At 37.1% G+C, this 24,845-nt stretch overlaps 1 long non-coding RNA gene across 1 annotated transcript in view; it reads right to left on the bottom strand.

The window, feature by feature from the left end:
- Positions 1 to 642: 642 nt before the first annotated feature.
- LOC108506485 overlaps positions 643 to 24,845 on the bottom strand; it is a 46,940-nt gene continuing 22,737 nt past the window's right edge. Inside the window, exons 5-7 of the long non-coding RNA XR_001877778.1 lie at positions 21,596 to 21,747; positions 16,781 to 16,860; positions 643 to 901 (exon numbers count right to left, since the gene is read on the bottom strand). This is a non-coding gene — a long non-coding RNA (uncharacterized LOC108506485). The remainder of the gene's footprint in view (positions 902 to 16,780; positions 16,861 to 21,595; positions 21,748 to 24,845) is intronic.

Below are 24,845 nucleotides of genomic sequence, written 5' to 3'. Positions count from 1 at the left end.
ACCTTGGATTGATATGACTGTCTCAATCAAACAGGTATTCTCCACCCAAAAACGGAAATGTGATAGTGTGATCATATGATTATGCAGACGGCACTTTGCGATTCTTACTGTATTGATTTTACAATGAAATTTACATTTTTACATGAACCTTGGTTTCCAGTAAAACGTAGTAGTAGCATTTCAGAGGTACTAGAGAATCATAAAAAGTAGAGACAAGTTCTATTACACAAAATTCCCTTTGAAGTTACCTCACGTTTTGTCTGTTAGTTTTAAGACTCTTGCTTCAGCAGTCCTGCAATCAGTTGAAAATCACTATAATATTAGAGGAAGTTTTAAGTTTTGTGCTGCTATTGAGTTTCATACCTACAACTGAATTTCCTTTATTGTGAAGCTACCATGGCACATTATGGGTAATCAACATTTTAAAGATTTAGTAAAATATAGTGTATACCTTTTTCTCTGTGCTGCCTCCCTTCTTTTTTGTAATGGTATCTTTTTCATCAGAGAGAAAAATATTCAGCCCTTCTTTTAATGAGTTTAGACAAAGAGTTTTCCATTTATCAAGAAGAGACCTATGCAAAACCCCTTGCAGAATCTGTGCAAAAACAACATGGTGGGAGATCTGTTCATTAAACTGTGAAAGACGTGCAAGAGGTGATATACTCTCTAGTGCACCATTTTCTGCTGAAGCACGTGTACCTTCAGATGGGTCAAGCTGTTAAGAGTCATTGCTACTTGAACTGTGAAGGAGTCAGATTGGAAAGACAGGGAGTAAGGATGGTAACCCATCAGATGTTGCTGGTAGAAGGTGTTTCTGGAGACATGGTCATTGCATTACCTCAACTGCCAGATTTGGTTCCTCCTCTGTAAGCTGAAAACTCAAAACATTTGCAGACTTTTTCTGTGAAGAGAAATATAAACATATAATCAAAATATAAACTGTGTTATTAGTTTAGAAGTGATGTTAGAAATCAATAATTAATAAAATGTGGTATTGTATATACCTTCTCAATAATTTCCTGATTTATAAGTGAATTCTACTGGTGGCTCTGGCAAGCTTATAGGTCATGGAATAATAGAAGCATTAAGGTTGGAAAAGACCTCTAAAATCATGGGGTCAACTGTCAACCCAGCACCACTGCGTTTACACTAAACCATATCCCCAAGTGACACATGCACTCATTTTTTTAAACACTTCCAGAGATGATGTAATGCCACCTTTTTCTTTTTCATGACTTCCCTGGGCTGTTCAAATGCCTGACCACCCTTTCAGTGAAGAAATTTTTCTCGATATCTAATCTTTTATCAGACCCTTATGGTTCTGAGTAGCTATAAAGATACATTTCAGGGCAGGATATAATGCTTATTAGCAAGAAGGACAAATGTTGCTGTCACCTGTTGCTACTAAATTTCCTGTTAGAAGAAAGAGATCATAAGCAGCACTCTGGTGCATTTCACTTTAGTTAGTGCATTTCAACAGTCTAATGCTTATCTAGGCATTTTATTTTCCAAAATAAGTGTTAATCTTTCAGTAGATCAGTTACTTAGGTAAATATGCATACAGCTCTATTCTTCACAATTTTATCACACTGCATAGTGTCTATATTGGGCTTCAGTAACATCACCTGAAGACTGTGATGGTTTAAAAGTTAACCAGCAGGGGAAATGAACTCAACTCAAAAGAGAGATTATAAGTCAGAATAACAATTTAATAAAATAATACAATAAGTATGATTATACAGACAAACAATTGGTCTTAACCCACAAAACCCAAATGTATAACCTAGCACCCTGGGGCATGAACAAAGTGGTGTTCCTTGGGCCCCCCCTGAGTCCAAAGTGAAGGGAGAGGGGAAAAACCTGCTAGTGGGAGAGCTGTTGCAGTCTGGTCAAAAGTGGTGATTGCAGTCCAGTTGAGGGTGGTGGTCTCAGGCTGGTTGAGAGCGGTGAGCTGCAGGCTGGTTGAGAGTGGTGAGCTGCAGTCTTCCTCTGGATCCCATGAGTGGTAAAAAGGTTCCAAAACTCCAAGTTTATATATTCTCCAGTTCAGGCAGGAATGCTCAGTCCTTCCCTCAGAGCAGGGAATTCCGTAAAAGGGTGTGAGGACAGGAACATCTTCCTATCTCACAGGCCTCTTAACACCCAGTTTATAGCCTGAGGAGTCAGGCTGCTCTGGGCAGAGGTTGTAAACGGTCTATTGATAACAGTTTCTGGGAAATGGCATGGAAGGCTATAGAATACACAGTTTTGGGTTACACCCATCCAGTGATGAATTGGTCCCAGCTGTTCTAAATAGGACAAAGACTTCAGAATATTCACCATGAGTGAAGAATGTCAGTCTTCATCAGCTGTTTATTTGGGAAGTAATTATTATGTAAAGTTTACCAATGTATGCTACTGAGAAAATCTGAAAATGGAATCAGTCTGTACATGTCTATTTGAATATGACAGCTACATTAGGAAAATATAACCTGTAGTCTGAGGTAATCTTGGCATTCAGGCCTGTAGGTAGGTGAAAAGTGGCTGATTAATACTGTGTATAAATTTTCTACGTGAATATCAGCTCAGATTTTTATACAGAGTATTTCATACTTGAAGATCAGTGCCTGTGAAATACAGCATTAAAATATGTTAAAGAAAACCGTATCAATGTGGCAAAAATAAGCAAGGTTTAGACTAAATTAAAGGTCAGTGTAAGGTCATCTCCAACACTGGTACCCTGCTTAAAGGCTGTGAGATGCTGTTGACCGGGCACTGTGTTGTGAAGAGCTGCCACACCAAGCCAATGTTGGCACAGGCTGCAGCCAGTTAGGTATGGTGTAGTCACCAGCTCTGTGTGAAGCTAACAGCATTGGCCTCAGGATTTTTCAGGCCTTGTCTGGGCTTCTCTTTGCCCACCTAAGGTTTTATTTTCTTTTGTTTAGGTAAATGTCAATGTTAAAAGAGTTAATGCTGTGTCAGAAGCAGTTCTGTAGTCAACCTACTATCAAAGCCTCATCATTCTCACAGCCTCCCTCTAGTGTCTCAGATGCACTCCTCAGTGGTGCTTTCCTTGATGAAGTCTGACTTTCCTGAGCAGTAGAAGCTTTTAAACACTCCTATAACAGATATTAAGGCTACTTGTCACTGCTTGTTTCTAAAAAAACCATGTGCGGGCTTCTGTTTCTTTACAAGTGAGAAAATTTATAAAGAATTCAGCATTTCGTTCCAAAGTTGTTGAACAACTTGGGCAAGCACAAATGGAATAGATGCTCTTACTGGACTCCTCCTAATGTGACTTCTCCTAAGGAAAATTATTGCAAACAGAAATTAACTCACTAATTGTATCTTGGAAAATTTAAAGGCTCTCAGAATGACTCATGATAGTTTTAAAAGGCCCTTAATGACAGCTCTGGAACTCACATCATGGTTAAGTTTAGTAACAAACATCTGACTTTTTCAGATACTGTTCTAAAGTATGTAAAATATCTTTCCCACAGATAACTGACTTTAATGAATAGTAAAACACCAGCTTGGTGAGACATTATGAACTAGTAAAAGCTTTTTTTTTTTTTTAATTTTACTTAGTGTTACTGTCATTTTTGTTGTAGTTATGAAGCATAAGTATGTTGCCAACAGAGTTCTGGCTGTCTTCATCAAGAATTCAATGACTTCTGTCATGAGAAATAAATCCAAGATAAACATATTAGATTTTGCAGTTAGGGAGATATTTTTATACTTATGGAGCTATACTTTCTATTTTTATACTTAAAAATAGGCTAGTGACCGTTAGCAGGATATTTGAGTGTATATACTCATTGTATACTCACTTGTGAGAAAACAGAGAAAAATGTAGTGGCACATTATTTTGATAGTAATATTTACTGGGCCCCTAAAGAGCTATAGCTAATTATCCTCCCTAAAAAAAAAAAAAAAAAAAAAAAAAGAGTATGTGCAGTATTTTTTACAAATAGATTGAAGTCCCTGGTATCTGGCAGAACTATCATCTGGGGGCTCTTTTCTTGTGACTTTACACAGAAAATTCAAAGCAGTCACAGAATATCAAGATTTTCAAATATTTCTAATTCTTCAAGGTGGGTATATATTTATATATGCATAGGTAGACATACATATGTCTGGTACCTGAGATGAACAGCTTGTAACTTACAGTTATTTAAACAATCTACGCTCATAATAGGAAGAGAAGAAGAATAGAGGAAATAAGAATGCGTATTTTATGACAAATAAAAATACTGAACTTTTGAGCATATATACATATGTCATGGAAATAAGTAATAATGCATTAACACAGGAATTGGTAAATTTCTTTAGGCTCTGTCCCTCCCAGAACATTCTGTAGCTTTGGATACCCACAAAGGGTGTGTGTATGTATGTATATATGCACATATGTTGCCTATCCCTTACTGCATTACATAAATGAATTATGTGGCTTTTATGTTATGCAAGAGCTTGTTATGCCAAGGGCTTTATTTGCATATTTTGTATGTGCATTGAATTACACTGACTATTTTGCCATTGTTGATCTGCTGAGGGGTAAAAATGATAAATGTTAATGAAAAATTCAATGATTGATACTACTAAATTCAATGGGAATTCTCTCTTACTCTTCATTGGGATCAAGATTTCAGCTTTAATTTTATCATGGGCAGAGTAAGTAATGTTTTATTATTCTCCAACTCACACAAATTCTTCTTTTCATTCTGTACTGCAGCAGTATTGATACCCAGAGTTTAAAGAAACTAATCCTTATAACTTGCAATTATTTCTCTCCTACTGAACTCAATTGCAAAGCTCTGAGCTGAGTTGAAAGTGACCCAGCTGAGAAATAGATTACAAGGAAGAGGAGAAGGAATTTTCTCATAAAAAGAACAGTGGTTCTGCATTAGAACACACATCACATTATTTCCATTGTATATACTTTGTATTTTTAATAAGCTGAGGAGAGGTTATTCCCAGAGAAACTGTAGGATGATACATCAATTTCTGTAAGGAATTTACAGAGTAGCTGTGCATCTCTTAAGCTTTCTTCTTTTTAAACTGCATGCATTTGGCTCTTTTGGGTTCCTCACATCTTTAATCTTTTCAGCATTCTTGTTACCTGCATTCAGAGCTTGCATGACCAGTGAAAAACAGAACGCAAAATTCTGTTTTCACCAGAGCTTGGCAAAGTCCTTAGTTGATTCCTCAGCTTTACATAAAACTTCCTGATCCAGTTAAGGCCTGCACAAAGCTGTTCAAGTCAGCTGGAAGAATCCCACTCAGTACCATGGGCTACATATCAAACTCTCTGTGGAGACATCAAAATGCAGATTATACTGTTGTTTTTTTTTTTCCTCAGCCAGTGTCTAATTGCAAACTCCTCTCTGAAAGCCCCATGCTGACATTCCTAAAATAAACATTTCCTCATTTATTGACTAGTACTAATTCCTTAGTCTGTTACTTTTGGAAACCAATTACATTGCTCAAATTTAAAGTTTTTATTTTCCGCTTAGAAAGACTGTTGACATACTAGAAAGAGTTCAGAAAAAATAGTCACAAGTACTATCCGACATCTGGAATATCCATTTTAGACTGAGCGATTATTTTGGTTAATACAGATTAATTGCTCCTGATCTGCAGAAACCTAAATGGGGATAAAATTCTTCATAGTAGCAGGCTCCATAGTATAACAAAATTTAATGCCTTGGAATTAGGTTCTAGGAAAACCTTAAATGCTTTTAACAGAGAAGGGAAGGAATCCTTGGAATTACTTACTTAAGAGCATGCACATTCTTAATTTAAAAGAGCTTAAATCAAGAGACACCCCATAACCTGTGCAGAGCTGTTGTCCTGTTGCAGGATTCATTTGATGAAATTCTATGACCTATATAATATATATGCATGAAATCCAGATAGGTTTTATTGCCTTTTTTTTAATAAAGGATGTCAAATTTTTAAAACTACTTTCACCTTTTCCTACAATTTTTATGCATAAACATGTCAAAATCAGTAAACATTTTAATTAGGTTTCACTTTTATCAATTTCACATTTTAACATCAGCCTGTGAATGTGCAGTCTTTATCTATTCAGAGGAAATCAGGTCAGGATCTGTACTAAACCTTGGACATAATGTGTACTTTTCCCATTACAAACTTAATTGAAAACCCCAAATATACAAATCTTTCATAAAATTATATTAGAAAAAGAATGCTTCACATCAAACAAACGTTCTTTCTAGATAAAAATGAAACATTTTGTTTGGAATTTAAGATTTGTGTGCTTTTTACTCATATTTGAATTAATTTTCAGAAGTCATTTAAAACCAATAAATCCCATTGAGCCAAAAATGCCAAAATGGAGTGTTACTATGCTGTCAAAACACTTTATATTTTAAGCAGGTTTTATGTTCTCAACTATTTGTGTCAATTAGGCAGTAATGGCATTTTGCATTGAAACTTTTTTTTAATAAAAGATTCTACCTGGATCTATGAGGATACATTAATACATAAGAACACAGCAAGTATTTAAAAGCAAAATGAAAAGAAGGGGGGAAGAAATTCTACTGAACCAAAAATATGGGAGTGAAGATGTTTGCATCCACATAAGTGTTCTAAGATACTCTTTTACACTATGCTTAGTCTCTTAAACAAAATTATATTTTATTTGGAGTAGAATCTAAGTGAATGTAGGGATGGTGCCTCATTTTGCTCTTATTAATATCCCAAAGTATGCCTTCTGTGTTTTTTCGTGGTGCTAGAGTTTTAGAATCATAGAATATCCCGAGTTGGAAGGGACCCACAAAGATCATCGAGTCCAACTCCTAGTCCTGTACAGGACACCCCAAGAATTCCACCACATGCCTGAGAGCGTTGTCTAAAGGCTTCTTGAGCTCTGTCAAGCTTGTTGCTGCAACCACTTCCCTAGGGAGCCTGTTCCAGTGCCTCACCACCCTCTGAGTGAAGAACCTTTTCCTGACATCTAACCAAAATCTCCCGTGACACAGCATTGTATGATAGTACATGCATTGCAATGTCTGTCTCCTATTTCAAACACAACATACCTGAACTAAGGAGAAATATTATTTAGTTTGCACAGATACTCATTTCAGGTAATGTTTGTCATAAAATTTTAGTGAGAGATTCTGTAGGATGCTCTCAGAGCTGTGTACTTGCATTACACTTTGTAACTCTGTGTGTCATCCTTAGACCAACCAGCGCTTCCTTTTTTTCCCTTCTGTTGAGTAGCTGGGGGACTACTTGCAATATAAGGAGATGTCCTGGGATAAAAAGTGTTTTTCCCTGGAGGTAGAAAAAGTGTTTAACCCTGGGAGGTGGTGTTCCTGGTGTGCCAGGGCCAATCAGAAGCTACATTTTGCTACTGTAAAAATCAACATATGGTACAGGTCAGAAGAGAAGGAAGTTGAGGCAGTTGTAAAGGAGGCAGCCATGGTCTGAGCCACAAGGAGGTAGGGGCCAGCGAGCCCCACTGGGGCTGCTGCAGGAGCTTGGGACAGTATTAAACTGGGCCAAGTACTGTAGCTAGGAACTGGAGAAAATTTCCTTGCTGTCAGTGGAAGAAGCAGAAGACAGAAAAAGCGGCAGAGGCAGCGCTAAGTGGAAAGCTATGGCTGAAAGCCGAGTAAATAGCCGGCACTAGCAGCATGGCANGCGAGCCCCACTGGGGCTGCTGCAGGAGCTTGGGACAGTATTAAACTGGGCCAAGTACTGTAGCTAGGAACTGGAGAAAATTTCCTTGCTGTCAGGCTAAGAGCCAAAAGAGATAACAAGCAGCAGAGATGGCACAGAGCCGTCTGAGAGAGACGCAGAGATGTTCCTGCAAGGAGGGAGAGCTGGCAACAGAATAGAGAAAACTAATGAAGACTGTTTTGGGGGTAAGACTGAATTAAATCTCCCCAAAACCCCTTTCAGAGACCCTCTTTTGGAAAGAGGGATGGACTCCCATTTGAAGGGAGTTCCAAAATGCAGCAGCATCGGAGAAGAGGAGTGGAAGTCTCTAATGAAGTCTCCCGAAGGCTCAGGATCGAGGAATTGGGATTTTCACACAGTAAGAACAGAAAAATTCTGACTGCAATACTCAAACCTGCTGCCTTAAAAATAAAGAACGCTAACTAATACCACAGAAACTAATTTGAAGGAACTGTGACATGAAAAGTGACAAAAAGACTTTTCTCTTTTCGTCCCGGACTCTTGTTGAAGAAAAAGAGACATTTAAACTAATGTAAATATGTTATTTCATCATAGAAGAGATAGTTAAGTTGTTACCTATATATATGTATGTAAATAAACCTTGTAAGTATTTTCCCCTTCCCCCAATGCTGAGTAGCTGTGTTTTGTCTGAAAACCCTCTCACACTGAAGCAAATTGTGGGAGGGGGGCTTGAACTTGGAAACTGGATTTTTGAGGGTCTCAAACAGCCACAGTATTATTCAACATGAGAAAGAAGGTAGAAAATGGGGCTCTTGTGTGCAAGTGAAGCACAATTCTGGTCCATTGCTTGTAACAACTTCCTGTCTTCCTGCATAATATTTTCACTTTCATAACTTTCCTTTATACTGAAAACTAAGAAAAGGTAGTTTTGAACATTTTTCATCCATCTTGGAGCCTTCACTTATACAGTCCCTTTGTTACTTTTCAGTGATTTCCTTCTATTCTCTCTAGATATTTCTAGAACTCTTTGTAACCTTGTTACATTTGATTTTGCTTTCTTTGCTTCCCTTACTTTACCTCAGCTTTGTTTGCCAGCTAGATTTCATCTAGTCTTTTCAATCTATTCATGTGTTGGTTTTGGGGGTTTGGAGGGGGATTTTTTGTCTTCCCAGGATATAATGAATAATGCAAATTACTTTGCTGCTACCTAACAAAAAGTATGTAGCTTTAGGTTTAGTTCTTTATTGCTTCACTTGCCTCCCTGCAGTAGGTGGTGTCTTTTGATTGACTTTTTTGGTCTCTGTTTTAGCTTAACAGCTGAATTTATGGACTGTAGTGTTTTATTAAAACATATTTTGATTTCATAGCTCAAATAACAGAATAGAAAACTCCAGTTTCCAGCAATCATGTCTCTGTTTTCTCAAAAAAATGGATTATTTGTTTTAGAGTGAGGAAAGGAATTGCATCTTAATGCAGACATAGATAAAAGCTATTCAAATTCCTATACAGTCCTGTATTTCCATTTTCTTTCAAAATAGACGTAATTATTGTGATATATATGAAAGCAAATCAATATTATACATAAGGTACAGTAAATGCTAAATTGCTGTACATCCATTATACAGCACATCTGGCATGAATGCCAGATTTGTTAGCAATACCCTCTTGTGATTAAAACATCTTGATACATTACGTTACTAATATTTAACCCCACAACACTGTCTTTCCACTAAAAAAAAATGCAGAGTGCTTTATGAATAGAAAAAGGAAGTAGAACCTAGCTCCAAAAATTATTTTCATTTAAAATTTAATTAACTAATGTAGTAGATAGTAAAATGTCTTACTGAAGACAAGGCACTCGCCCAAACATATTTTTCTCTTACTTGGATTCTACCTCTCTGTCTTTGCCAAAACCTATTGTGACATTTTGAAATTCACTCTTGGGTGCTCACATTGTGGGTCATTTTATATAGAGTGCATTCACAAACTCTATTCTCTGCCCTTTCCCCACTATATCTGAGAGCGTTCCCATCCCCAATCACTTAACACCCTGAAAAATATTAAAATGCCACCATCAAAACTTTCCAATGGTGCATGAATCTGGGATTTCTGAATGGATGTAAAATCTACTTTGTAAATGCTTACATAGGGATTGGGGTAATGCCTTAGAAAACTCTGATCAGGCTACAACAAAGAAATCCTTATTAAAGAGGAAGAGAGAACTCTATGATTCCTGACTCTGAAGACTAAACAATAGCTCTCTAAAATTACAAGTAGGTGAATACATTATGAAGATATTTGACTCAATGCTTTGCAATGAACTTTGTTCAGGAATTTCTGTTTGTTTGGGGTTTTGTTTGCTTGTTTTTAATGAAGACATTTAGTGCACATTCTGTAACATTTTAATTCTATTCTGAAATTATACATGGCAAGCTTTAGGGTTTTATACTAGACACAGGAATGTATGCACACTTATTCCTTCAGTAGTTCTGCAGCATATGATTGAGGTATATTTGTGAGCACACAGCATGTACTGACTTCAATATTATTATCAGAAAGACATCATTTGCAACTAATGGGGATTTCTGTTCTGAACTGTGATCACCTTTGCTAAGAGAATTCTTCATAGCCTTGACTCTTTGGTATCGTGTCGTACTCAGGAATGAATGCATAATACATAATCTGCCCATACAAGCTCATGCGTTGCTGGGATCAATATTTAATTATTAACATGGCTGAAATATAAATTTTTAGCTAAAAAAGGGTAGAGTAATTGAGATGTGTTAAAATAAAGTAATTGATATATGTGTACAGGTGGGGTGTCAAATAAGCAAACAAATAAGCTACCAGGGAATGAAACAGATATGATATGTGCAGATATAACAGCCAAGTCAAAAGCTCCTTGGTTCAATTGGTTCAGTAAAAGCTCCTGGCAACACTGCTTAAGACAAATTTTAAAAACATTATAGAAAAATGTCTTAATATACTTTATAGAAGCTGCTGGTTAGTGATGTAATAGATCTTATTTGACTGATTTCTGTTAAGACTAGAAGCATCTGGGTTGCAAAACGAAAACCGGAATACATACTAAAATAATTTATACAGGCTCTATATTGAGGGCAGTTTTATTCATTGTAAAATTAAATCTACTCTGTCTGAAACTATCAATTAAAATTGTAGTAATTATTCATGAAAATAAATATATAGGGTGTTATTCATGATAGGAGAATGTATCATGTATAAATGGTCAATAAATCATTTTAGGGGAAAAGTGACATGGAAAATGGTGGCACTTAAGCTTTCAATTTTCATTAAAATTGTAACTGCAGCAAGTTGTTCAGTAGAGAGATAATCTCTTCCACAAAAAAACCCAAGCAAGCACTCCTAGCTGTTCAGAAATTTGCAAAAACTACTACCCCTTTATCCAGTACCTGGCTCTGCTGACTTCCAAAACCTGCCATAGACCCTGCAAAGGGGCAGTGCAGGGCGATGCTCTCATATACTGTGTGCTCATTTCCTCTTTGGTTTTGAAATCTGTATGGCTTTAACTTGCACTAAATTTGTCACAAAGGACAGGGGGAAATTTGCTGGCGAAGTCAATACTATTAGTAAAATAGTACAATGGAGAAAGTCTGTTTTACAACTGATTTTACTGCATTTTCTTATTTTCCTTATCTACCTTTTTGCTTGTTTTGTCAAAATACATCCTTAACCTGCCATCAGTAGCTAACTGTGTTTCTGTTTAAATCATTAGGCCACCTACACTTAAATGATCACATTCAGGTTCAAAACACTTAATTCCAGGAGCTTTGTTTTGACAAGATCACCAACAGAGGTCAAATTTAGTGCACTGAGCATGCTGGCATCTCAGACCCTGTTAAGTCACCATCTCTGCCATAAGCTGTATTTCATATGCTATACATATATCTTTTCATGCTATATGTAATACCATGAAAAGATATTATGCCTATAAAACTAACCCAATGCCTTTGAAACCTCATTATAGAAAATGTTGCAACTAGGATTAGCGCCGTAATGTAGTTACATATCACTTGATATCACTCCTCTTCCAAACATATCCTATGGCAGACAGTCCTTTTCCTTCCCCCAAGCAGAGATGGAGAGAGGGGCAGGAGCAGGGTTGTAACACTCTTTTTTTTCCAGTCCTCAGGTCACATTTTACTTAAGGTACAGACCAGTCAAGAAGCCCAAAGACTGCATTGAGTGATGTCAACTGCAGAGCTCTTGGCTTCCATCTGTACTTTGAGAGGCACACATTGAGCTGCATCATTCCCATTTCCTCTGCTTTTAGACATTGCAAAAAGTATTTCTCAACAGGACTTAAAAATCAGCCATTTAGATGAAGATAAAGAAGGTGAGCAGAGGAAGAAGACAAAAGGACAAAACACCTTCTAGATTTCAGACTGAAAAGAAAGACCTGATTTAGTCAGTTAGTGTTTTCAGAAGAATTGGACTCTGAATGTAAGAGTTCATGGTTTATGGCAGTAAGGGCCATATGGAAGTTCCCTTTTTGGCTGTTTAGCAAGACTTAATCAATTTTCAAGTACAGCTTAATTTTATTCATTGCCTTAATGTTTTGGGGTTTTTTTTCAGGTTTTAATTTTCTGTCTGACATTAATCTTTCCCTAGTGTTTCATTTTCAGAGGTTTGTTTGTTTGTTTGTTTGTTTTAAGGAAACTTTTTGGTCTGTGTTTTTTTACCTCTTCCAATTACCTTACAGGTAACAATTAAACCACTGCTAAGTAGAATGTTGTCAGGTTTTACATGCTGTACTGGCAATAGAGCATTCCCAAATCCTTCACTGAAGTTTACCTATCTTGAAAGCTATTGGCTTCCACTTAGAACATACTCATAGCACACTACCATAGACTTGTTTTGCACTGACCTTCTGTCTCAATGAAACTGGTTGTTGGAAGAACTTAGACTACCAGTTATGGTAGGACAAGTTCAATTTCTGTGATATTTGTTCAGCTGCTAAAGAGGCAAATAAAAGCCAAATAAATTTGATTTGCACAGGCTGTATATTGCCATCTAACTGACAGACAGCATAGCTCTTCTCTAGAACAACTCACATGATCCATCAACTGTTTTCAAAATACTGCAGCAGGTTACCCCTTCCTAGGAAGAAAGCAAAGTTTCAGGAAAAAAAAGGCTTTCCTGTGGATTTGTGAAAGATACACCATTAATGGTTCACAATGTCCACACAAATAAAAGTGCTCGTACTTCATATTCAATTTTCTTCATGTCCCTAAAGTTTCATACATATAAATAAATATGTAAACATATGTGCATAAACACGTAACCATATATGCATATATGCATTTAGTAAATATATCTATATATGTAAACATAAGTGTATGTGTCTATTTGTATATATTTAAATATATATATTTACATTATCTTCTCTTGTATCCTGTCTTAAGTTCCTTTTCCTCCTTTGGAGTGGTAAGATGAACACCTATGGTATTATAATGACATACAACTCATTAAAAACAAAACCAAAAACTCCTTGCAATTCAAAATACCTACATGTGTAAATTAATCAAGGCAAAAGTTACTTCAAGTTACTCCGGGTCTCAGTATTTCCCATCAATTCTCTGCATTCCCTTCAATGGGAGTCCTTGCACTTTCAGGTTATGAAAGGCCCTATTTTGAAGTATTGATTCTTTTTAAAGCAATCTCATCTTTTCTGGAATGTGAGTTACATGTGTGAAAACAGGGTACATCAGCATACACAGCCATTGCAAAAGAGCAGTGCGTTCTCAGCTAAAGCCAATTTGGCATGTTAGAGGTTACTGAACTGGTAATGGTGTTTCACGATGGTCTCGTGAAAGGAATGACGAAGTTGTTACAAAAGAAAATCTCATGATGTTGTGTGCTATCTTCTCCCAGATGGCTGTGACCAGAAAGGCCTCAAGTGATTATTACTGAACAGTTTGAGCTGACTTGTTCTGGTTTAGAGTTTGTGGAAATAAAGCAAGCCCTGAGGATGGGCATGCAAAGAGAAGATCTCTGGTTTCCTAGTACAGATGGTGAGCCTGCACAGTAACTCAGATCTGTAAGGTTCAGACAGTCCTATACAAATAGGTGAATCCTTTGCCTCAGAAGAACTGAATGCCCTTAAAGAAAAAAACACTTTCAATGAATGCCTATTGAAATTCAAATCTTAATTAATGCCAGCTATGCTTGGGTCCCTTTTAGATTCTTTCTGTGAACATTTAAGCAAGCAATCATTGTTTGTAGAAACCAAAATTTAACTGCACATCTTCCATATTCATATCAGATAAGATATAAGTTTTCTATGGAATGGGAAACTAATTGAAATGGCAAGGCGTAGAAGGGGAAATATTCCAGTAAAATCTTATTGGAGCCCTGCAATAGGAGCAACTGAGCACCCACCAAAAGATAAATTATTCATATGTAATAGGGGAAGCACATATGTAGCCATCCTATGTGACACTGAGGAAAACAGAATACATTATATATGCAAATATGTCCTTTATATTATAAATGTCTGTACCTACATATAATAATAATGGCCAGTCTTCGCGAGCGAAGATTTGGGAAAGGTCATTAACCCTTCGAGCCTGCGCAGTGGATTTTTTAGGTGAGACACAGCGTGCGCTGAACTGAGCCCACCCTTTAATCCTGAGGTTCATCTGCCGGTGCTGAGCAAACTTGGACAGTGGCAGTGAGGGTCTCCGGACGTAGGTTTGTTTAAAGTGACCTTTTCTTAGATGGATTGCCTTACAAGGCTGACGAGCTCCATCTGCCCGGGGGGCTGGGAATCGAACCCGGGTCGCAGTGGTGAGAGTCCTGCACCCTAACCACTAGACCACCAGAGGCCCCACCTACATATAAAGCTGTATAAAAGACATTGTCATAGGTTTACTACTTCTAAAAGACCAAGTGGGAATTTTTTTTTCTTTCCCCTGCATCATTATGAAAGAGGGATGTTGAACGAAGAAGAGGGAGGGTGGTTCTTTTAGCTGAGGTGATTGACACGCACAAAACAACTGGCCACAGTCTGCACTCCAAACTGATGGCCCTCAGAAGACTGGGGGGGGAGGTAATATTTTTTTTCTCCTGGGGAAACGGCAGTCACTTCACTTTTGCCCTGACTCAGGGAGAGGGTGTGTGTGGAGGGATTTTCAGTGTTTTGTTTTGTTTTCAGCCGGGTCATCTGGCTGCTTCAGGCCCTGGTTCACCTCTGTTCTTCTGCACCCTATTTTGCCCATGCCCCAGACCTGCTGGGATTTCATCGGAGAGACTTGACCCATCTGCAAAGAAACCTTTGGGAGAGTCCCTGTTGGAGCCAGCCACTGACAGCGTGAGTCTGTGGGAAGAGCCCCTTTTTCCCCCTTTTCCACTTTCTCCGTAGGGGGGAGATCTCTATTGTCGGCTTCTCCTGCACACTGGGGCCCCCATGTGGCGACTGCCAGTGATCCAATACCTCCCCCTGCTGATCATGGCTAGAATTGCAGCAAAAAGCTGAAAGTGCTGAACGATTTTTTTGGAAGGAACTTTGGGTACAGAATTGTTGTTTAGTTGTTTTTGTGTTCTTCTGTTGTTCTGCCAATACATGTACATCATTTAATAAAGGGCTGTTATCTTTTCTTTCTCCATACTTCCTCAATTGGAGCCTCAATTTTAGATTTACAATTGCTTAGAGGGAGGAGCTTGGTCTTCCTCATAATTCATCCTCCTTAGCAAAACACTTCAGTCCCATTAAACTGAGACAGACATACACATTCTGCAACTCTGCTATTTTAAAGGTGACCTGCAAATATTTCTTTGTTTAGTTTCTGGAGTTTTTCCTACTTGGAAAGAGGATTTCAAAGTGATTGTGGATTATCAAAAGCCTGCTTCAATTAAAACCCAATATTAATAATGAGTTGTACACATACATGACCAAGATAGTCAAGGTGAGCATAGAGGCCTGTAAAGACTTTTAAAATAGTTCCATATGCAATGCACATATGGAATTAGCATCCCCAAAGGCAACTTCATGAACCAGCAAAGTGGTGACTCATTTGAATGCAGAAAATGTCAGAGACACCACAGCTCCAGCCTCATTATTCAAAAGTAAATAAGTCACATGACTGCTTGATATGGTGATGCCTATTTCCTTCTAGACATTCATTAGACATTTGTTCTTATTCTCAAACAAAAATCAGAGAATAATAAAGAAAACCAAAGAATAATAAAGCAGTAAACCATTTTCTTTATTCCTCTTTCTAATGTGGTGCAGAGTATGCAATCTCAGTGTCCTATGTTCTGTGTGACTGTGTCCACCCTCTGGACTGCGCAGTATCTTGTCCTCTTTTCCTCCTGTCTAATAACACAGGCAGCTCTGAGGGTGCCAGCAATGATGAGCTTGTACTTGCAATGATGAGCTTGTACTCAGCCACACAAGCGTAAGGAATAGTCTTGTGCTTTCTACCATTTTTTGCAAAATATCTCTTCTGAAGCAGCTCAAGGGTAGTGTGCTGGATAGGTACTCTATTTTCTACTCATGAGGTACTTCCAAAACCAAGACCTCTTTACCTCATCCAAGCAGATGTGCACATCAAGCTGTGAGGGAGATCCATTTCCTTCTCACTGTTCTATAGAGGAGTGTCACACTGCTGAGAACAGCAGCAATGCTTCAACATAACAGATGACACATCGGTCCTCATGTTACTTTTCCTCAGGCTTTTTGGTACTGGGTAAAGAACGAGGATTGTGCTGGCATTGCAAACTCTTTCTCAAGCAGAAAGAACTCCAATTGTCTCCTTCATTATCATGCAGAAATAAGCAGGAAAGGATGATGATTTGACATGCATATTCTGGTGTTTGAGTCTGTGAGTTTAGGAGCACTTTCATAGCCTGCTAATTCGCGTGGAAGTAGGAAATGCCTGGCACTCCACAGGATGTTGAGCCCTTATTTACACTAATATCAGCTTTTATGATTTAACATAACATTTATGCCTGTGGAATCACAGATGAGCTTTTCAAACATGAAGTTTTTTTACTGCAGAAAAATTACTGTAATTACATCTCACTAAAGCAATACAACATACCTTCTTAGCTATGAAGAAAAAAGCTATAAAGAGAAAAGGTTTATCTATACCTGAAAATGAATCAGACTTGTGAATGCATTCCCTGGTCTCAGTCAAATTCGGAAACATCATGTGTGGGCAGCGTTCATGACTAGGAAAAAGAAAATAAACAGTGTAGATACTAGTCAGCCCTGCCTTTAACCAAGTAAATTGATAGTCTGGGAACTTATTACTCCTAACTGGGATGACCTGAACACAGTCATTAACACTTGAGAAAATACCAGGCATGTATTGATGGAGGGGTATGAACATAATGCTCACAGACCATTGTGATCAGCAATATGTCAGCTTTACTAGAAGAAAGACAGTTTATATAGTGGTCATGACGCTTAGTTCTTGTTCACACTACATTGGATACATAAAGAAAACATACTTTGCTGTCCACTGCTAATTGGATCACAACAGGTGGTCATAGAAGATGAGAAAACTTTATTCACCTGCCAAAACTTCTCCTTGGCATCAGGCATGAATCCACCTTTGTTCTAACTTAGCTCCTGTAGCCATTTTAACTAACTGATCACACCCAAACTGTGCTAAAGCAATACACACGGAAATGTAAGGGAAATTGTTCACACAATTTCAACATACCAACAGGCATGCTGCACCTCCTTACTATTATTGGCTCTTTTATTTAAGCAGTAAAACTGAAATCACTTCCAAACTTTAATAGCAGCTAAAGGAAATATCTAGAGGGTGGGTGTGCTAAGAAGAAAACCATTCTTCCTATTTATTGTAATTTCATATGGAGAAAAACAACTAAGGATTTGAAAGCATATTTGTTGGCAAAAGAATTTGCTAAAGATTGAAAACAGAGTGGGGCTTTTCAGCAAATTCCCTTGCTGATAAATGAACACTAATGCTTAAGCCCTTCTAATGAAGACAAGTTTACCATGGAATAAAGTCGTCAATGATGAGCAGAAAATAGGGCATTTGTAAATACAATGTAATGCAGAATGATAAAGCACATCCAATTTATGCCAAGACGTGCTTGCAGAAGTACGATAAATAATATCTGCATAATCAATGACTGGAAGAAAGACAGACTGAATAAATTGTTTTCTGGCAATTTACAGAACACAAGTCTAGCACAGAAAAAGACAATTTGACATTAGTATTTTAACAAGATTGTTTGACAAACACTAAAACCAGACTTACTAATGATTCAAAGGGGACAGTATTTATAACTGTCTATTTTCATTAGGGATAGAAAATTTGAATTAGGGCAAGAGCAAAACTCTTGTTTTTTAAGGTAAAAGGCAGAATAAACAACATAATAATATACATAAAATCCCACATGCATATATATATACATATATATATATATATGAATATGTGCGTGTGTGTACGTGTTTTTCCCTGTACCCAAGATTCTTTGGTTTAAAAACACACACAGATTGAGAGGGATGGGAGAGAAAGCTAGAGAAAAATATATTTGAGGGTCATCAATAACCACTAATAATGAGATACTATATGTATTAGAATTACCTATAGTAGATATGCATGGCTGGATGTTACACCCACTGGTCTCAATGGGAAAGTTTAAATTGAATTGCATGAACTAGCCTTTAAAGCCTTTAAAGAAATTATGGAACTACGTTAAAACTGAATTGGGAAAGTTGTAAATTATATCACCATTCATTTACAGAGCCATTTACTTTATGATGTTAAATATCTCTATGATGCATGGTTTTAGAAAGCTTCAGTAGCTGTTTCGGATACCAAGAGTACCAAAATGAGCAATAAGCCATTTAATATCCAGATATTGGCTTTGGAGAACCATGTTACTGAACAGAAACAATTACCCTTATGCTTCCATCAACAAAACTAAAAAAAAATTAATGAAAATATATGGGAGCTGACAGTACATAAAACTTTTGCCTGTAAGGATATTCAAATGATTGTTATAATCTGCATAAAACAACTAGATATCCAACTTAAAAAAACATTTAGCAGTTTTTGACCTTCAGTCTATGGAGGACTTTAAAATTCAAATAACCACTAGATTTTCTTTCTGCATAAAACATTCAATGATGTCTTTAGCACTACATGCTCTGTTAGTAAATAAAACACTGCTCTTATTTTGGTGTTGTCTCAGCCCTATTAAAACCTCTTTTCATTTATCTATGAAAAAGGTACAGCCAAGTTCCAGCAGTCTAAAGTTTGTCATTTATTCTATTTATGTGACACAAGCCTAATTTTATCAGCTAAGCAGATGAAAAATGAAAATCAATAGTCAGCAAATTTGATGCTGAGTGGGATGTTTCATCGTGACTGAGAAGAGACTGTGAAATCTGTCTCCTTAAAATTTGCTTCTAACTTTGGGATTTAGCTAGTCGTTTGAACCTATACAGGTGGCAGTATCACTTTTTTGGAGACTCCACATAAAATTTTCATCTATTGCCGTAAAATGGGTATGTTTCAAGTAATCATATCTTGATGAGACACAGTCTAATTAATGGAAATAATTAGTTATTAGAGGTCTAACATCTCCCCAGAGGTTTCACTTCAACCTATAGGTCTTCAGGCACTGGTCAGGCTTCACTGCCTGAGTGCACAGTTAATTCCCAGAGTCTTTACACCTATTTCAGGACATCAAGGCTTCACTGCACAAAGACTTATGTAATAAAAACCTGAAAAGCAGTTGCTGCTCCCTCTTCCAGACCCAGGCAGCAGTCACACACAGAGACAGGGCCTAGGAAAGACCTGAGCACAGACCTCAAAGCAAGTGGAGCAAACCCCCTATGTTAGTTCCCAGAGAGCCTTTTGGAAAGGCTAGAGAGTGTGTGTTGAGGTACTTTGTGTTGAAGAATCTATACCTTACATAAACCATGCATGTGTGAGAAGGTTAAGGACTTTCTACAGGTTGGAGCAGTTCTCTGAAATGGTAGCTTCACCCATTGCTTAGGAAAATGTGCTGCTAGCAATAAACTAAAAATTCACATTCTGAACATAATAGACTGAGGTATAAGACAATATAAGTCACTTTTTGAAACAAAATATCTAGGATAATTTATTTTTGTGCAACTGCTTTGCTGTTTAGGATTCGACTAAGTAATATTGACAGGAAAGAGTTTCACCTTCAATGGGAGCCTTACTGCACTCTCCCAAGTGCTGCATTTCTTGTGCCAACTAATATGGCATCAAGGCTAAGAAAGTCAAATGGCTTCTGCAGAATGAGGTGATCAAACCCTTAAAGAAGCATTGGTAAAAATTTCAGTGTTATTAGCATTGTAAGCACCAAGTATTTGGTGATACTGCAGTGAACCTATACTTCAGGTGGAGGACAAAGGCACATGGATATTTCTGGGTGGAAAAATCCCTTTATAAAACATGAGGTTTTTACAAGAAAAATACTACACCAATTTCCAGCCCTCCAATCCCATCTACTTCCTGCCCACAACAGAGCTATCTGAACAAAATATTAAAAGAAATAGTTCGTTTTGAGGGCCTAACAGAGCCATTTACTCTCCTGGATCTTGAAAGAAAAAGGTGAGAATTAAGTTGTCATTTGCAAATACATATATTTACCAATATTGGTAGATAGGGGTTTTTGTCTAGATGAGGTGCATTTTGTAAATACTAGTAATTTCAAGCTGACAGCAGATTGTACTTAGACTAAAACACATGAGGAATGGAAATAGTTCTGACTCTAGGATGTTCACATATAAAATGCCATGTGTACACGTTTTGCTGATTCCTAGGAGCTTCCTTTTGAACAAATCAGCCATACAATCAATCAGGAGAAGGAAAAGAGGGAAAAAAGTGGGTGTTAGGCATTATATTTTGTGACGTGCTGAAGACAGCATTAGTGTTCTAATCAAGGGTTTTTTTGAAGCTAATAACAAAGCCTAAGAAAAGCAATTAAACATAAGACATGTGAGGAAATAAATGAAAATAAGTGGAGAATCTAAACATTGATTTCCTTTTATGTAATTCTGGTAATGAGTGTTATTTTATCATGTATTTCTCCACTATAAAGATGCATGACCCAATCGTTCACAGCTCTATGCTGCCATAAAGATGACCTGTGAAAACTCATGCAAGGGAATTTTAGAGGCAGCATTTAAAAAAAAAGAAAGAAAATCACTTTATAGCATGAAGTAGCCAGAATAGCACGAGTGTTAAATAATTGGACTTGCTAACATGATTTCTTGACATCATGGTTATCTCCTAGCAGTAACCTGTGAAGTTACTTCCGCAATATAACTTAAAAGAGATATGGTCATCCTAAAATAAAGGGAGCAAAAAATCATGAAATCCACCATCCACCTTTCAGCTGCAACGACTGTAACTGCAATTAGCAGTGGCCATATTTTAGTGTAGTTTTCTAGGTTCTCTCTCCTGTATGGAAAAGCAGTATGGTAAGAAATGCTGAAAGACACCCTTGAATATCTTTCACCTGATCTGCCTTGCGTGTTTCTTACCAGAAGCCAAAGATCTTGGCCATTAAGTTCAAGGGATAAAACCTGCTCAAACTTTAGCATTCCATCTAATGTTAATTTATCATTGAACTACAAAAGCTTTACTATCCTTATTAAAGCCATCTACGTTTATTGCATACTGAAGCTGCAGCAAGGAGATTCTGGGTTGAATACTTCATTTATGTAATTTTTCTTTTTTATTTTAAAAGAAAAATTTTGGAGAAATTTAGTGAGTGCCTTGCTTCAAGAAAGTACCCAAATACTATGAATAGAAAAACATCACTTTAGTGAGCCATTGAAGGAAGTCTGAGGTAAACTTCCATACAGGTTCTGTGTCAGAGCCTAAAATTAAGAAAACATCTTTCATAGTTTGAGAAAAAGCTGTATAAATATTCCTCTCCATACCTTGTCACTGCAGCATATTCTACCATCCTTGCTGTTTTTCACATTGACCTGCTCACAGACGCAGTAACGAACTCATTAGCTACATTTTCATTTACTTCTCATGCCTTAGGAAGTGATAGGTCTGGTCCATTAACACAAGGTTCTTCTCTCTGCTGCAATTTGCATGTGGTTAAGAAAGAAAGGTTTAATGTTAATATTTCAGCTAACAAGATATTACAATTTTAAAAACAATTGTGAAAAAAATAACCTCTGACACATCAAAGCAGGGATGTTTTCCACAAGAGAAGAATCCATAATGCATGTAAAAAACTGAAGAGATGATGGGGATAAAGAGCCTGAAAGATTTTGAAGCATTGCTACTGACTGTAGGAACAAGTATTGTCTGACACGGGGACCAGTCCTATCAGCTATTTGGTTTTTCTCATCTCTAGGCAACTTTTCTTTATATAATATATAATGTATTTCTTTATCATTTTTCTTTATTTTCTAATCCTGAAAAGCAAATCATATGTATAATTTGATTTTTATAAATGAAACAGTACAGAGGAATTTCACTTAGTAATTGTAGACTTTTTAACATGGTAGAAAAAAGCAAGGTCTAGAATGTTTTGGTCATTTGTAAAGCAGAACAACATATATTCTCTGGAAAATGAAAACTGAAAGGGTATATTCCCCCACTTTCAGCAAGAGAGAGAGAATGAGAAAAGGTATTAGGGTAGGTAGAACCCCAAAAGCTACACACAAAACCAACATTTATTTTCAAGAACATTATTTGAGACTAGATATAAGAAAGACTTTTTTTTATGATGAGTGAAACACTGGAACAGGTTGCCCAGTGAGGTGGTGAGTGTCCCCTCCCTGGTAACATTCAAGGGCACGTTAGATGGGGCTTTGAGCAACCTGGTCTAGTGGAAGGTGCCCCTGTCAATGTCAGGAGGGTTGGACTAGATGAGCACTAAAGATCCCTTTCAGTCCAAGCCATTTCATGATTCTACCATTGCCTCACTTTTCTTAATGCATGGACATTTCTCCATAGGCTTAGGTAACTCTACAGGAAGAAGGGGCAAACTTGCAGAAGTTAGCTGAAGAATTCATAGTTATTCCTAAGAATGTTGTATACAGATAGATACTGCATGGCCTTAATAAAGGAATCAGCTCATTTAGCTGTAAAAAATCTCAAAGCAAGACAGAATTTATTAAGCGTAAAACCGTTTTCTTTCTAAACAAGGAGAGGAAATAAAGAGCTCTTTTTCTTTCCTCTAAAAGGCTTTTGAAGTATTTTCCTACTGTTGCAGAGTGTGAAAACTTCTGCACAGAGCATTCCTAAGTGGGGCAGAAATATGACTGAGATTAACTATTTTTGCCTTTTGCAAACAAACTAGTGCAGTGCTCATGCCATCTAGTCACCAGACAGTGTCACTTCTCAATACAGTTTTCTGTTCTTTGTACATGTCGCTCCAACATAGTGGGGCCTGGTAATAAGCACAGCTCCTAGGAGCAACTGCAATACAAATAACAACAAAAGCATATACCTTATTGTACCTATAAGAACCATAACCACATCCAGAGCTTCTCTTTAACTAGTATAGTTTTGCTTGCCTTTTTAAGTGAAGCTATGGCAATTTAAACCGTCTGAGAATTTGACCCATCCTCCTAAGTCCTGCCACTGTAAAATAACTTCTCAAAATTATAGCATCAGAAATTTGATGGTCTGAAAGTACTTCAGCTTTTAATATAATATTTTTTAAATATTAGAAAGGATCTAAGCTTTTAAGAAAAACTAGGTAACAGCCATTTTCTTGTATTATACATTAAATGAATAATACTCCCAGAACGTTAAAAATGCTTTTTTTCTCCCACTTACCCTCCTCAACTTTCTAGTTAGCATAATTCATGGAGAAACAATGGGGGTTTTGAAAAATAATGGTTTGAAAATAGATAAAACAAACTGATAAGGGTCAGCTTGAACACAAAACTTGAGATCGTATTTATGTGATTGGATCCCTACACAGATCGCTTTATAGAGCTGTGACCTCATTGAAAAACAAACATTGGTAGGTTAAGGATCAGAATGGGTGGATATACTCACTGATTTCCCCCAGCCCCTCTCTGGCAGTTTTGTTTCACTGTTGCTCAGGGGGTTCTTGTTTATGTAGCATCTGATCCTTTCCCCTGTCTCCTAATAACCATAACAGATATCACTGATATTATCTCGTACCCTATCTCAATTGTCTTTAGGCTCTGAAACTTTTCATTTCTCATAATGTCATAAGTAAAAATTCAATTTGCCCCATGAATTTCAATGGTAGTTTAAAACACTTTTTTTTCTTTTTTTTCTTTTACTGCTAGGGCTTCCAGGACTTTTACTGTTTGATGTTGAGAAGTATGGACATGTAAAGAAAAGATCAAAGTACACTCCTGGTTAATAAAACTCAGCAAAAGTTACTGCACAAAATGCTGGTAAAATTAGACTTCATCAAAGAATCATGGAGGACTAAGGATCAAGGGGAAACATTAAAAATCACGGTAGAAATGTTTTTTAAAAAGCAGAAGGAGGAAGAAAAGTTTGATTTTAGAAGGACAGGAGGGAAAAATGTTACACCTTATTATCTAATTTCTTATTTTTATTTTCACACTGGTTTACAGATAAAGTGTTGGAAGGCAGATTAGAAATTCCATAGGTTAATAACATCAGTAATGATCAATGAGCATATCCTCTGAGTGAAGGCACGATATTTACATTCGTTGTCATAATACTTCATAGTTAAATTAGTTATAAAATATGGAAAAACTATAGTCTTGTTTTCAAGAACAAAGGCAACAAGAACTTTACAAAAGACAACCTTTAAGTATAAATATCTATTTAAATTTTACCTACTTTTTATTTAGAAAAGAGAAGGAATGACTTTAAAGTAGTCCATTTTTTCCTTTGTAAGGAAGACAGGTTATATATAAGAATGCAGCTCTGTGTTCCATATTACATTACTGGTACTTTTAATAACTCTAGCATTGTCCATACCATCTGTTTCAAACATCAAGCATTCCTGTAACACAGATAATATTGACAAATTGAGAGTCATCATGGCTAGGCTTCGCGAATGAAGATTTGGGGAGGGCTCTACCCACGCTTGTTGCAAGTGTGTTGGTGGCTAAAAAGGCCAATACAAGATAGGCACGTCCAGTTGCAAAAGGCACAGCAGAAAGACTCCTCAGGTCGTATATTCTGCAAGGCACGATTCTTTCTGCATTG

This window comes from Lepidothrix coronata, unplaced genomic scaffold, assembly GCF_001604755.1.
Source record: "Lepidothrix coronata isolate B3197 unplaced genomic scaffold, Lepidothrix_coronata-1.0 Scaffold216, whole genome shotgun sequence".
Classification (NCBI taxonomy): domain Eukaryota; kingdom Metazoa; phylum Chordata; class Aves; order Passeriformes; family Pipridae; genus Lepidothrix; species Lepidothrix coronata.
Note: the sequence above shows the minus strand (reverse complement) of the source record. Positions and strands in the feature narration are given on the sequence as shown.